The following is a 13232-nucleotide window of genomic DNA, read 5'->3' as shown; positions in this document are numbered from 1 at the left end:
TTTCGAACATGTCCGTAAGTTAAAAGTCGTGCGACCTTACAGTAGTAGAGGTCGCACGGCTTCCACACACCTTACCATAATCGTACGATCGCGGGATTTCCCGCGATTATCGTACGATTATCGTAAGGTGTGTGGGGACCTTTAGAGTCATCTAGCGGCCATAATGCAATATTACAATCACAACATTCAAATTGCACTGGTTGCCGTCCAGTCATTGTACATAAACGGCCGGATGGCAGCCACATAAGTGCTGGTGAGCGTTTAAAAAACGTCCTTTTCCTCTCCCAACCCTCTCCCTCTGTTAATGCTGCCAGCTATCCTGGGCTCCGCTGTCCCCCGTGAGGGACCGGGACTGGCACAGCAGGTCTCTGTGGCTGGATCGGAGGTGAGATGAGCACATTCGACCTGCTGGCTTTGATGTTTTTGCAGGGGAGTTTTAGCATTCAAATTTTTGCACACACACATTTTCTATACCAATTACTTTTACTGCCTTTGTAATGTGTAATTCACTTATCACTTCCACAACAAGTTTGGTATCTAAAAAAAAAAAATGTTTTTCTTCCATAAAATGCGATCTTCTGTATATCCTCTTTTTCCCCATCTCAGATCTGTTGATCCCCTTCAGCCTCTTTCAGCTACTTCCTGTCTATATGCATTCGCCCCAGCGTCAGCTACTCATCATTGCTGTGGACCTTCTCCCCGATAGTGACAACGATGGACCACGTCTGAGAAATGTGTGTCAGCATGGCTGCTTGTGGTTTCCACCAAGGGAGCATGTGACAGAGTGACAACACAGGAGCACAAATGGGAGACAGTTGTCACCATATAAAAGGAAGGGCCTAAAATCGGGGACCTTCACAAATGGGATCACCAGGGATTATTTTAATGAAAGATGGAAATGTAAAACATGGAATACAAGCTTTGAAATGATATTAACACAGTAAAGTTTATATGAGATTTTAATAACTGAGTTTACATCTACTCTAATATGCTTTGTGATGTTTTTCAGAGCCAAGAGTATTCTTTTTCTTTTTTTTCCACACAGATACATCTTGGATTTTATGCAAATGTAAATTTCATGGCAATCATGTTTATATCACTTACTTGGCATAGAGATAATATTGCTATATAAACCGTACCTGTGGTGTAACAATCGCCATAGCGACCCTGGAGGCCGCTATGGGGCCCAGGGCACAGGGGGGCCCTGCCAGGACATCCCTCTGATGCCGTGCGGGCCGCCTGGGTCGCTATGGCATCTCAGGCTGCTGGCTGTAACTGGCAGGTGTGAGGAGGAATGTGTCGCTGTTACATCACTGACAACCTGTCAGTGATCTGTGCAGCGGCGCGTTCCTCCTCACAGCCGCTGCTGTGTCAATGACAGCCAGCAGATGCGGAGGAGGATGCTGGGCCCGTCGTCGGCAGCGGAGGAGGAGATGGGGCCCGGCGACATAAGAGGAGGAGAAGCCAGTGACATAAGAGGAGTCGGGGCCCGGCGATAGAAGAGAAGACAGGCCCCCGACGTTGGAAGTGGAGGCGTGGCCCACCGGGGTCCATGCAGGAGGAGGAGGCGGACAGCAGGTCAGGGCTGACAGGTAAGGGGTGTGACCAGCCCACCTGAGACCCTGCAGAGCCCCCCATAGAGAGTATGTGGGGGGCTCTGCAGGGTCACTCTCAGGTGGGCTGTTTGGGATCTCAGGTGGGCTCTCAAGGGGCATAACTAGAAATCACCGGGCCCCATATAAAATTTTGCTATGGGGCCCTGTGATTTCTAGTTACACCCCTGAAACGTACAATACGAGTAATAATCCATCTTTAAAAAAAAAGTTATTTCCTAATTAATAATTATGATTCTGCATAATGAAGCATTTTGCTTGTCTATAAAAGAAACGAGCGGAGGGTACTCAATGGAACAGTGCGAATGAGGAAACCAGCAGAATGTGGACACACCTTGGCTGTGTGATAAAGATATTTAAGTTTATGCCAAACGGGTGTTTTCCTGTATCAATGTGTGTGTTCTGGATCCGTTCCCGGCATTCTCTATCACTATAACATTTTTCCATAGCACTACCCAGAGGACAACTACACGTAGGGATTCAAAAAGAAAAAAAAACAATGCCCACCAGAAGAGAATTGTATATTTTACAAAGCAACCTTTATTTTAGATAAAGTGCATGCTTCTGTTCTGTAGACTTTGACATTACCAATGTGTCTTCAATGTATTCAATGGTACAACTGTCAGATATAGTTACACTACTTAAAATAATAATAAAGTATGTTAAAAAAAGGGAAATAACTTTAAATAAATAAACAAATACAGTATGTGTATATACTGTGTGTGTGTATATATATATATATATATATATATACATACTGTATTATTCACGCTACACACGCTACAGCCACCATCACAAGATTCACCACGCGCTACAGCCCCCATCACAAGATCCACCACACGCTACAGCCACCATCACAAGATCCACCACACGCTACACACGCTACAGCCACCATCACAAGATTCACCACGCGCTACAGCCACCATCACAAGATCCACCACACGCTACAGCCACCATCACAAGATCCACCACATGCTACGGCCACCGTCACAAGATCCACCGCCACAAGATCCAGCACGGGCTACGGCCACCATCACAAGATCCACCCCACGCTACGCCAAGACCACAAGATCCAACATGCGTTACGGCCACCATCACAAGATCCACCACACGCTACGGCCACCACCATCACAAGATCCACCATACGCTACGCCACCACCACAAGATTCAACATGCGTTACGGCCACCATCACAAGATCCACCACATGCTTCGGCCACCATCAGAAGTTCCACCACGCGCCTACACCACCACCACAAGATCCAACACACGCACGCTACAGCCACCACCACAAGATCCAGCATGTGTTATGGCCACCACCACAAGACCCACCACCACAAGATCCACCACACGCTATGTCACCACTACAAGATCCAGCATCAGAAGATTCACCACACGTTACGACCACCATCACAAGATCCACCACACGCTACGCCACCACCACAAGATCCACCACACGCTACAGCCACCACCACAAGATCCAGCATGCATTACGGTCACCATCACAAGATCCACCACACGCTACGCCACCACCACAGGATCCAGCATGTGTTACGACCACTATCACAAGATCCACCACATGCTACAGCCACCACCCCAAGATCCACCACATGCTACGGCCACCATCACTATTAGGCATATAGGCAGGGCTCTCTCTAATCTTGTACCTCGTTATTGCTGCATATGCTTTACTACACATCGTTTGTACTTTTCTTTGGAAACCTTTTATGTTTTATAAGCTCTCAGAAGCAGGGTCCTCTAATCCGTTTGTATGGCATTGTATTTGTGCTGTCTCCCCATATGTTGTAAAGCACTGAGCAAACTGTTGGCGCTATAAAGATCCTGTACTATAATAATGATCATAATAATAAAGTATTTATTGCTTAGCTATGTTTGTATTGCTAATATTGGGCAGCCCCGGGGTAAGATGATGGTGATATACAAATCATTGCTATTATTAATAATAACTAGAGCAGCTCTTGCATGTTCTGAAGCAGCTCTGGAAAGCAATCTTGGCTGGAGTCCCAGTAAGTGGGGTAAACAGGGCCTGTTTTTGGAAAAGAACCATAAAATGTGACTTACTTGACCTTGTGGGTGAGAGGAAAAGCTTGCCTGGATACAGATTACTGGAAGATGGAAGTAAACCTAAAAGTGAAGAAGTCGCAGAAAAGATTTTGTTATTATATTACACACTGTTGTGTTTATAGTTCTCTGCACACAGCAGACACCCCTGCTAGATGGTTGACGCGTATGACATTCTGCACTGCGCTGCACAACAGCTCAATGGTATGTTTGTCAGAGCTCTGAGCTGAACTTAAAGTGGACCTGACATCAGATATATTTTATATGTATAGTACAGTGCACTATATTAAAGGAGAACTATGGGGTCAGGACTTTTCCCCATAGTTCTCCTTAGGGTAACGGGAGGACACAAACTAGCATCCTCCCGTCACCCTAAGCTCAGTATACCGCGAGCTACAGCTCGCGGTATACCGAGATGCCGCAGCCGGAGCGGATACCGACATCGATGTCGAGATCCGCCCAGCTGCGTGAGCGACAGCTGGCTCTGCCTATCTAGAGGCAGAGCCAGCTGTACCCGCCCCCTCCCCCGTCCGTTCCGCCAGTCAGCGCTGGCGGATCGGAGCAGGGAGGGGGGGAATCCATCCCCTCCCCTGTCACGGCAGAGAGCCGTGACAGGATCGAGGAATGAGCGAACACTGGAATGTGTTCGCTCACCTCCCGATCTACTGAGCTGACCTGTGAAAGTCTCATTGTCACAGGTCGGCTAGAACTATGAGGTGAGTGAAAAGCACTCACCTCATAGTTCTCCTTTAAGTAATATGGAAGTATAAAACTTCCGGCTATTTATTACCTGTAGCAGAGATCACAGCACTCCCCCTGACAATGCCTTAATCTGCTTTTCTTTCCAGAAGGACGGAGCCAACTTTGTTCAGCCATCATCTAAGGTCAGCAGCTACTTCCCGGACTAAGATGCCGGCTCAGAGATGGCACAATTATGTAAATCCTGGTGCCCGTGCATTTCTTGGCTCTGTTTACAAAACACAGATCGGCTCCTGGTGCAGCGTCACCCTTTGTGACATCCTACAACGTAATAATATTGCAGCCTGACCACTGGGATAATGGGGGACTGAGGAAATGCTTCCTTCTGCCTGGAGCAGACTGGTGACCTGATCTCAGCCTGGACACAGTTAGTGGAATGGAGCTCAAAATTGTATTTTTAACGATAAAAGGAGTTTTTCTGAAAAATTATACATTGTGACATGTCAGGGAATTTATTCAGAAGACCGCCAGAAAATGGTAAAAGCCTAAAGTCATACTATTAATGCATCCTCCGCATTAAGGCCAAAAGATGCCCCGCTACCTTTCCATGCCCCTCGCCTCCAAACACTTGGACTTATGGTGCACGTTCACTGCTGCTGGTTTCCAGATGATCTGCACTGAGAGGATGGGTGCTGAGGCCACTGGGGAGTGGCCTCAGCAGCCATCTGTGTGAAGGGAGGAGTTGGGAATTGGGGTGTGGCTTGTTGAGAGCTGTGTGATTTAATGGATACGCTCAGCTTGGCTCAGTTCCCGGCCGGGAGCGTGCACGTATGGGTGTCTCCTTTGCAACCTGCTAGGCAAAGCAGACACCCGTAAACAGGAAGGAATGGCCGCGGTATATGACCTGAAGAAATAAATGAAATGGGACAGTATTAAAAAAAAAAAAAAAAAGTTTATTAGGCAACTGCGGATCTCATCTGGTGAATTAAAAAAAAAAAACAACAAGGGTTTAATATCACTTTAAAGGAGAACTATGAGGTGAGTGCTTTTCACTCACCTCAGTTCTAGCCGACCTGTGACAGTCTCATTGTTAGACATATGTGAGAAGACATTATGTAGTGTAAAATATAAGCAAAACTAAAACGAACAAACAAATACAGTGACTGCAATTAACAAAAAAGACTACCAGGGCTATTCACAGAAGGGTGAAGAGTTTGGAGAAGGCAGGAAAAGGGAACAACTAGGACAATATAGCTTAACTGGAAAGTGAGTTGAATTGGAGAATGTTTCCAAAGCAGTTATTTTGTCCTGGATTGTTCACTTCTCCTGCCTTCTCCAAACTCTTCACCCTTTTGTGAACAGACCTGGAAAATGTTAAAAAATTGTCTCTTTATGTCAGCTGGGATAAGCCCTGAGACTAGGGATAAAGCTTATACAAATAGTACTATTCATGTAACTCAGGCCTCAAAATTTCCACTCGCCCCCTCGCAATTGGCGAGTGAAAATTGCGGGGGGGGGGGGCGGGGGAGAAATGTGTGGAAAGTGGAATGTCAGCGAGGGGGTGCCCCGCCGGCGGGACCAGCGATAGCTCGCTTCTGTTCTCTCTTCTCTTTCTCGGCTGCTGCAGCTACAGAGCGCCCGAGAAGGAGAACAGAAGCGAACGATCACTGCCGCGGTAGTGTCCCATCCAGAGCCGGCACTAGCTTTCTGCGCTCCCTCTCTCTCCTCCCAGCCGCTCTGAAGCTGCAGCGGTCAGGAGGAGAGAGAGGGAGCACTGACAGGTGCGATCAGAGCCACCTCTCTGAGTGCCCGCTTCGTGGAGCTGAAGCTGCAGCGGTCGGGAGGAGAGAGTGGGATCACTCAGCAGTGTGATCAGAGCAGTATTAAAGAGGCCCCCCCCCCAGTCCACATCTTTTGGACGTTATTAATCTGAGTTGCCACACTCAGTATGCCCGTTGCTTGCGGCCATATTGAGTGGGGCACTCATATAAATAACGTGGTGGATTAGCAAACGCCCCCCGCAAGCCCTTCATCTCTCCCCTCTCGGCCGCTGCAGCAGCAGAGCGGCCGAGATGTGAGAGATAAAATGCTTATGGCGGCGGTGGGGGCCTTTGCAAAGGTATCAGAGAGGCTTGGGGGCAATTGCCACCCTGCCTCGGGCCTAGTCCGCCCCTGGGTCAGACTAATCCAGCACGTTATTAATATGAGTGCCCCACTCAATATGGCCGCAAGCGAGGGGCATACTGAGTGGGGCAACTCAGATTAATAAAGTCTGAAAGATGTGGACTGGGAGGAGGGCCTCTTAAAGACTGCTCTGACTTTAAGACTGCAGTGGCGGGGAGAAGAGAACAAGAAGCTCGACTGCCATCGTCTGTGCCCGCTTCGATTGGGCTCCTTGGCGGCCACAGCAGTTTCCTCAACCCACCTCAGCTGCCATTGGTGGAAGAGGAAGACTGCCGAACTGCAGTTGGCCGGCTTCTGCTGCACGGGAGAGAGAGCACCTGGAGCCGGCTGGACATGTAGGAAACCCTTCTGCTCCCCCACCATCACTAGAGCAGGAGGACTTAGAGGAACACCTGTTCCCTAATGTCATCTGCAGAGGGTGAACCCAGAAGCGCTCAACTCCGAGCACCTCCAGTTGACAGCTGTCAAAATCTCAGCTGCAAAGCCGGGTAACCAGCTAATAAAGTACAAGTCTCTGCTTGATTGGCTGGAGCAGAGAGCAGGTGAAACATTAGGGTTCAAATAGACCCCTTGATGTGTCCATAAAGAGTACCTGTCATCTGCCCAATGCTATCACATAGGGAGCCTGTTATGCCCCTTCTAATAGCAATAAAGTTAATTAAAATAAAAAATAAAAGTTCAAATGTAAATTAGAATAAAATAAATAAAAGTATTGAAAAAGCACCCGTTCCCCGCACGCACACATATGAACACAAACATGCTCCGGCGCATGTGTATGTCAACAATTGCGTAGTATATGTTGGGTATCTCTACGCATGCTGGAGTGAAGAAAATAATTTTAGGTCCCTCATTTGCTGTTAGATCTAAACTCAAGACCTGAAAAGGCATTTTTTTATAATGCCTATTGATAATTTTGGGTGCATAATTTTTTGCCCATTTTGGGGACATCCATTTTCGGGCTTGACATTTTTGGTACTTATCTTTGCGACACAACCTTGTCTTTTATTTTGTACAAAAAAATTGTGTATTGAATTGTGTTTGTGTGCACGAAGAGATGTGAAGTTTGGTCACCGGCATTCCAAAATTCAAGGAAAATACAGTCTTGTTTCTAGCAAATAACGTCACATAGGTCAAAACAGCCAACGTTTCGGGGCCACGCAGGGTCCCTTCATCAAGGTGACACAGTGGCCTGGTCCAGAATTTTCACATCTCTGAGGTTCTGTACAGTACCATCCGTGATGGTCACTACGAGCACCTATCTACACTGGCTACAGCAGGCTCTTTCACCATTTTGTTTGCACAAAAGAAAAATGTGTTTTTTTTTACTGAAAATATTGATTTGATAAATAGTTACATAATATTGTGTGAACTAAATAATTGCAACCAGTATCTTTCTGCTTTCAGAAAATATTTCATCTTTTGGGGGTTTCGCATAATTTTCTAGCCACAAATGTGCGTGAAATTGCTTCAGAGGGGAACTGGTTTAAGGTAACAATTTGGACAGTGACATTCTGTAGACAGGCAGTATCATCATATGGAGCATGGCCAGTGGTGTATTGAAGTGTTATCTTTTCTGCTGATATTTAGAACTCACTGTCTTATGTGACAGAAAAGTATCTGGAAACATTTCATGCCATGGGGTAGTGTAGACAGGGTCTAATCTCAGAGGTATTCCAGGGAACTGCAATGTATCTAAGCTAAAAACAAACCAAAGATATAAGCCGTCCATAGAGTGGCAGATATTTTCCTGAGACGATGGATGGGAAGATTTATGCCTGTCCTCCCAACGCAGCCCAGTGCTATCCTTATGTAACCAACGCAGCCCAATGCTATCCTTATGTGACAATGACACCATCAACCTTGGGTAGTTTTTGACCACTCTCCATAAAGGACGGAAGGAGACATCAATTTCCAACACCCGATGAAGTGGCCCTAGATCTCTGGCTCTATTGAACTAATCATTCGCATATAAAGCCCACTGAAGTCCCCAAACGCAACCACTATAGCTACTTGAACAGCTTCAATGGCACACCAGAAGATGGACCAGTTCCTGGCTCACTCTAACGAGTGCTCCCTTTGTGGCAATTGCCTGTCCAAAAAAGATGCCAAACATGCTGGGGACTCTGGGGTATCCTCCAAGCCTTTCTTACTGCTGTTAAAGGAGAACTATGAGGTCAGTACTTTTCACTCACCTCATAGTTCTAGCCTACCTGTGACAATGAGACTGTCACAGGTCGGCTCAGTAGATCGGGAGGTGAGCGAACACATACCGGCGTTCGCCCACCTCTCAATCCTGTCACGGCTCTCTGCCTTTTTTTTCTCCTTTAAGGACTGGATTCCCCCCTCCCCGCTCCGATCCTCCAGCGCTGACTGGCGGAACGGACAGGGGAGGGGGCGGGTACAGCTGGCTCTGCCTATATATAGGCAGAGCCAGCTGCCACTCACGCAGCTGGGCGGATCCAGACATAATTGTCAGGATCTGCTTCAGCTGCGGCGTCTCAGTATACAGCGAGCTGTAGCTCGTGGTATACTGAACTTAGGGTGACGGGAGGACGCTAGTTTGTGTCCTCCCGTTACCCACAGGAGGATTATGGGTAAAAGCCCAGACCCCATAGTTATCCTTCAACACCTGATGAGATAAAGGCAACCAGTGGCCCCACAACCATAGCAGCCACAATTAAACCCCACTAATCTTAAAGGCCATGGACCCAGCAGTTTTTAAAGGCATCCAGGCCATTGGACATAATCATTTGGTGCACACTCAACGCTGAATGAAAATGAGAACAGAATCCCATCAATTGATGATGATTTTGGCCAAGATACAGCAAGCCATCAGCAAGTCGCACGCTAAGCATGGTCACCTCTATGACTAAAAAGAAGATCTAGAAAATAGATAGAGAAGAAATAATCTCCATATACTGTTATAGGTCTCCCCAAGTTCTACAAACTGACCATGCTTCCCTCTATTTGCTCCTAGAGCATACCTACTGGGCTTAGATTGCTGCTGTAAAGTGCAAGGTGGGAAGGATTGAGTGAACTCATGGCAAAATCTCTCGTTTTATGTAGTGAGTGCTGCCTTCCGTCTGCCCGTCACTTCCAACAACTTCCTGGATTCCCAGTGTGCTTTGTGTCTCTTTCTGTGCTGCTTGATGTGATGCAATCTCCATTTCTCAAGACTATATATCCCATCATGCATTGCTTCCAGCAAGCAATGGTGATGTATGTTACATTGTACAGGCGTTGAGTTGTAGTTCAGAAGGCAGCTCTGTGAGAGTGGTGACACCAGGAAGTGCATATTCACAGGGCCGAGTGAACATGTGACAGTACGTTGAGGAAGTACGTCCTATGGGCATCGTCAGTAAGTAAGTTTACAAACTTCTAGATGGATCTGTTATTAGCAGCGAGATAGAACTTATGGAAATTCAATATAGAAATACAGATTCCATTTTAGTTTTTGCCCATATAGATACTCTTTAATATACAGATTGCGGGAGGAAAGGGGTTACTTGTGCCCTTGAAATGATTACAGTATCACAAGCTGTATCTAACAATACCAGGTAGCATTCAATGAATATCTAAGAGGTCCCTGTTGAATGACAGGAAGCACCATGTGAAGTATCCGGTGAATGTCACAGTTTGTTCCTATCGGTGATAGATAACAGATATTCCTTGGCAGATACTTAATCCTCTGTGTGTATCATGTCCCAGGACAAGTCCCAGGGGGAATCTGCAGCAAGAATAGACCTCTCTGCTGCTTACAAAGGCTGAAACCTTCCTGCAGCCCCAGCCATGTGTATTCAGGATCACAAACTGTTCATGGTACATTTGTCCTGCTGATTCCACCAGCACATGGGGCCACCAATGCTAAAGAGGTCAGGTGGAGGAAAAGAAAGCCAAGAAGACTTTAGCGCACCCAGGTGCACAATAAATAGCTAATTATTTATAATGATGGGCTTTCAAAGATTAAAGGAGAACTATGAGGTGAGTGCTTTTCACCGCTCCAAGCTCACTCCTGTGATGGACTACAATCTCAATACAACTTAGTAAACTAAACATGAGATTGTGTTACTGGCAGGATGACCTGGTAAAAAATAAAGTGTAAAAAGCCTATAGAAAAAAACTCCAAATGCAGCCACCACATCTAAGGACCGGTAAGCTGAGCTTTGCCTATCCACCGCAACGTAACACCAGTGTGACATAGCAGTGCACATGATCATGTTATGCCCATATATTTAAAGGAGAACTATGGGGTTAAGGCTTTTCCCCATAGTTCTCCTTAGGGTAACGGGAGGACACAAACTAGCATCCTCCCGTCACCCTAAGCACAGTATACCGCGAGCTGTAGCTGAGACTATACTGAGACGCCGCAGCTGAAGCGGATCCCGACAATTGAGTGACAGCTGGCTCTGCCTATCTAGAGGCAGAGCGAGCTGTACCCGCCTCCTCCCCCATCCATTCCGCCAGTCAGGCTTTTCCCCATAGTTCTCCTTAGGGTAACGGGAGGACACAAACTAGCGTCCTCCCATCACCCAAGGCTCAGTATACCGTGAGCTGTAGCTCGCGGTATACTGAGACGCCGCAGTATACTGCGAGCTGCTGCTCGCGGTATACTAAGATGCCGCAGCTGAAGCGGATCTCGACTATTATGTTTGGATCCGCCCAGCTGCGTGAGTGACAGCTGGCTGCTGCCTGGCTACCCCGGGCTCCGCTGTCCCGCGTGCCAATAATTCAAGGGCTATCAATCACTGTTAATTCTAAACTAATAAGCAGTAAAACTTTTTAAAGCATCGCCTATGGGAAATGTTGGGTATTGTGGTTTTTTTGCGGTTTCACGGACGCACGTAATTTTAAGGCTTGACATGTTTGGTATCTATTTACCCGACGTGACCCCGTCTTTTATATTTTACCCAAAAATTGGGTATTATATTCTGTTTCTGTGCACTACGTTCCATTTCAGTGCATTTTATCCTAAAAATACTGGTTTGATAAACATTTGCGCAAATACCGTGCGACATTGCATTTCGTAGCATTTCGTTTTCTTTTACAGGGCCTCTGCTTTCTAGCCAAAATTCAGATTTTATCATGAGTGTGCAAATGTAAGAAATTGCTCTGGACAGCAAGTGGTTAAAGGAGAACTATGGGGAAAAGCCTTAACCCCATAGTTCTCCTTTAAATAATGGGTCTTGTAAAAGCATAAATGAATGTCCTGCCCTTCATTAAACTAAATTCTCTGCATTCAATGGCTTATTGGATAAAACAGTGTCCAAGGATTAAAAAAAAAAATGCAACTATGTATATTTTAAGACAAGGATAGGCAACTTTGGCACTCCAGCTGTGGTGAAACTACAAATCCATTCATGCCTCTGGGAGTCCTACCTGTGGCTGTCAGATTCATGCAATGCCTCAGTGCATGGTAGTTCTGCAATAGCTGGAGGTTGCATATCCCTGCTTTAAGAGTTTTTTTTTAAATAGATACAACCATTGTCCTTCAGACCTATCTGAAGTATCTGAAAGTACGATGGATACAGCAAAACTGTTATTTAAGTTGTTTTTTATGTTTTGCCAAACTACAGATGTTGCTAATATCACCCCGCGCTGGGACCGGAGGCTACATCACAATTTCCATGGAATATATGGGATGCACTGTCCAACAGTGCCCTCTAGCTGCAGACTGTGTGTACAGCATAATGATCCCACACTGAGATAATTAAAGAAAGGACTGATGGAATTGGCAATTACAAAGTGAAGATTTGCTATCTTATAGAGAACATTTAGATATATTATTTGTGCCTGAAAAGTTTACGCTTTGTCTCGAATATCTTCTGGAAAATAGCAGTGTACTTTTTGTCCTGTGAGGGTGCCTAGGCTATGCATCCAAGGGCCCCTGATTTGGAGGGACCGTCCCTCTTTGAAACCAAATCTACCTGCCCCTCTGTCCCCTACACTCCTCGATTGTCCCTTATTCTGGTCTGAAGTATAGACCTCTATAAATATGTATTGGGAAGTATTAGGAATGTGCTAAAGCCTTGATCCAATCTCTAAATAATTGCATTTGCTTTTTTTCAATAGTAAGGCTGTGAGCGGTGGAAAAAATGTGGGAGCTCAACCAATCATTTTTTTGCAAATTAATTCTTCATGGTCTGTGTAGCTGGTGGGGTGTCAGTGGTGTACACCTTGCTTACCTACTATGTACTAAATGTTGTGGCTCCTACCCATCTGAGAAAGTTGGGAGGTAGGCCTTGGTACACCTGTTCTAAGCCTCATATATCTGCAGTATAAGATCATCTGAGGTTGTGCTGCATCTGAATGCTAGACTCAGGAGATTTGGAGTGAGATTTGAGAATGTCACTGCTGTGCTGCTCACTTTTCTCCTTGGTGGAGAGAAAGCCGTACCTGAGAAGCTGCAGTGCAAGGATCTCCCTGCTTCTGCTTCATTCATTCTGTGTATCTGTGTTATCTCTACTTCACTTGCTGCTTCTTGATTATTACCCCACCAGTCATCAAGGGGGAAATTCTGACACGAGGAACCAAAGCTCTATTCCTCTACCAAGATGGCTGCCTCCATACAAATGCAAAACAAAGCATGGTAAGTCGGCAATAGGGAGAAATGCAGGAAGACAACAAGTAATACTAGTGATTAATCCCTCGTCTTCTAC

Source organism: Nanorana parkeri, unplaced genomic scaffold, assembly GCF_000935625.1.
Source record: "Nanorana parkeri isolate BGI_ZX_2015 unplaced genomic scaffold, ASM93562v1 scaffold31, whole genome shotgun sequence".
Lineage (NCBI taxonomy): Eukaryota > Metazoa > Chordata > Amphibia > Anura > Dicroglossidae > Nanorana > Nanorana parkeri.
Note: the sequence above shows the minus strand (reverse complement) of the source record.